General features: G+C 41.9%; 1 non-coding gene across 1 annotated transcript; it reads left to right on the top strand.

The window, feature by feature from the left end:
• Positions 1 to 1,479: 1,479 nt before the first annotated feature.
• TRNAM-CAU (transfer RNA methionine (anticodon CAU)) lies at positions 1,480 to 1,552 on the top strand. Its single transcript has one exon. It is a non-coding gene; the product is annotated as a tRNA-Met (tRNA).
• The last annotated feature ends 948 nt before the right edge of the window (positions 1,553 to 2,500 follow it).

Raw genomic sequence — 2,500 nt, 5'->3', positions numbered from 1 at the left:
ACTGGGTTTAGTTTCACATTTTTCTAAAAGTTGTGTATTAATGAATGATACAAAAAATGAAAGAATTACGAAGGAAGAAATAATACATAAACATAACCACATCAACACACAATAACACACACACGGAGACACCCTCACACATGCACACACACACAAACGCGCGCGCGTGTGTGTGTGAAAAAAAAAAGAACGGAAGTGAGGGCCGTAGAGAAAGAGAAGGCTTATGAGAAGTTGTAGAGAATCCCTATCAATGGAAACTTTTATAACGTCATGAAAACTTGGACCGTTGTTTCACCGTCTTTCGCGTGATCAATTTGTGCAAGAGAAGCCTAGCACGGTCGCTGCAAAGATGACCCACCAACTACAGCTTTCTTAAAAAGGAGGAGGACAGTCGAAAGATTGAGATTGGTGGGTCATTTGTGCAGTACGCGGGCACGGCTTCTGTTGCACAAATTGATCACGCAAAGAAAGGACAAAAACTGTCCATGATTGTGTGACGTTTCAAATGCTTCAATAATCATACATGAGGATACGCTCTATCCCTCTTTGAGTGTGTGCCTGAATAATCTCTCTCTCTCTCTCTTTGAGTTTGAGTTCCATTCTCACGTCTTTCATGACTATTGTTTTGCCTATCTATCGAAAGTCTAATATGTTTACTATTTACCTGTTCTCTGATTAAGTCTCATACTCAGTTACTCACTCTTCATTTGAGCATTTCTTCCTCTAATCAAACTCTCTTACACAAACGCACATACATACACATACACACTCACGCATACTTACATACAGACACACACGTGTGTACGAAGACAGCGATCAAAGTTAAGGGTCAATGGAAATCTTTGTGACGTCACAATATTTTGACCAGTTTTTAGACCGCCTTTTGCGCGATCAATTTGTGCAACAGAAGCCGTGCCCGAATATTGCACAAATGACCCACCAATCACGAGCCTCTACTCGGGAAGGGCGGGCAGAGGCAGCAGTCCTTCGACGCTCCTCCTCCTCCTGGGAAAAGGCTGTGGTTGGTGGGTCACCCTTGCAACGACCGTGCTAGGTTTCTCTTGCACAAATTGATCACGCAAAAGACGGTGCAAAAACGGTCCAAGTTTTCATGACGTCATAAAAGCTTCCAATGGCAGCGACTCTCCAACTACCTCAATTCTCCTCTCTATCTTTCCTCACTCCCTTTCTCCTTTCACCTTACGTCTCCGTTTTTTCTTCTCCCAACCCTTCTTTCTCCCCTTTTTCCTTTCTCTTTCTCTCTTCCTTTCTTCCTCTCCCCCTTCTCTCTCTCTCTCTCATAAAAGCTTCCACAGCAAATTTTCCCCCCTTAAATTCCTCTCTGTGTTTATGTATGCATAGTCGGTAAGGCGTCCCTCGATGTGGGCCTCTTGAAAGATGAAAGAAAAAAGAAATACACATAAAAAATCAATCCTATAATCGAGAAACATATTTTCATATTTATCTATATTTAGAACCGCCTCGATGGCGCAGTAGGCAGCGCGTGAGTCTCATAATCTCAAGGTCGTGAGTTCGATCCTCACTCGGGGCATGGAATTTTAAGCGAGGAGACAAGAGGACACTCAATAGAATAGGAATCATTCCCTCCTCTATACTGAATCGCATTCCGATGGTTGCACAGAAAAAGAAAATGAAACTCACAATGAATTTCCAGCATTCGACTGGTTTCAGTTTCACATTTTTCTCTTTCTTATTTTCTTATATCCACCATCGACTCTTCTTTTCTCCTGAGTTTCCTATTACTATTGCCACTTCTTTTTTGTCAATCATTCCTCTATCTCTCCTTCCAAGGGGTAGAAAGACGAAAGAAATAGAGGAAGGACGTAAGAACCGATTTGTATTAGCTTTTGTATAATAAATATGTGCAACAAAAACCTTTGAGGCGCAATAAAGGCCAACAAGACATTCCCTCTCCTTCGAAAGGATTGGTGAGTCACTTCTGCAGTATCCGAGCTCGGCTTTTGTTGCACAAATTGAAGACGCGAAAGACGTTGTGTAATTGGCTTAGCTTTTAATGGTGTCACAGAAGCTTCTATAACTATACATGAAGATAAGCTTTATAGTACATTTGCTTTCTAAGTGACTAATCGTGTCTAGGAGGATAAAAGGAAATCTTTTAGAGATGAGATTATTTACAAAACAAAAAGTTGTATATAAACGAATGTTATACAAAAATGAAAAAAATATATATATGAAAGAGGGAGGAGATGAAGAAAGGAAGAGAGAAAGAAAAAGTAAAAAGAGGAGAAAGAAGGGGAAGGAGTGAGGAACAGACAGAGAGAAGGATAGGGGGTGGTTGGAGAATCGCTGTCAATAGCTTTTATGACGTCATAAAAACTTGAACCGTTTTTGCACCGTCTTTCGCGTGATCAATCTGTGCAAGAGAAGCCTAGCACGGTTGCTGCAAGGGTGACCCACCAACCACAGCCTTTTCCCAGGAGGAGGAGGAGCGTCGAAGGGCCACAGCCTCTGGCCGCCC

Source organism: Penaeus japonicus, unplaced genomic scaffold (genome assembly GCF_977035675.1).
Source record: "Penaeus japonicus unplaced genomic scaffold, GWHDUDI00000001_assembly GWHDUDI00000009, whole genome shotgun sequence".
Lineage (NCBI taxonomy): Eukaryota > Metazoa > Arthropoda > Malacostraca > Decapoda > Penaeidae > Penaeus > Penaeus japonicus.
This window is presented reverse-complemented; position numbering and strand designations above follow the sequence as displayed.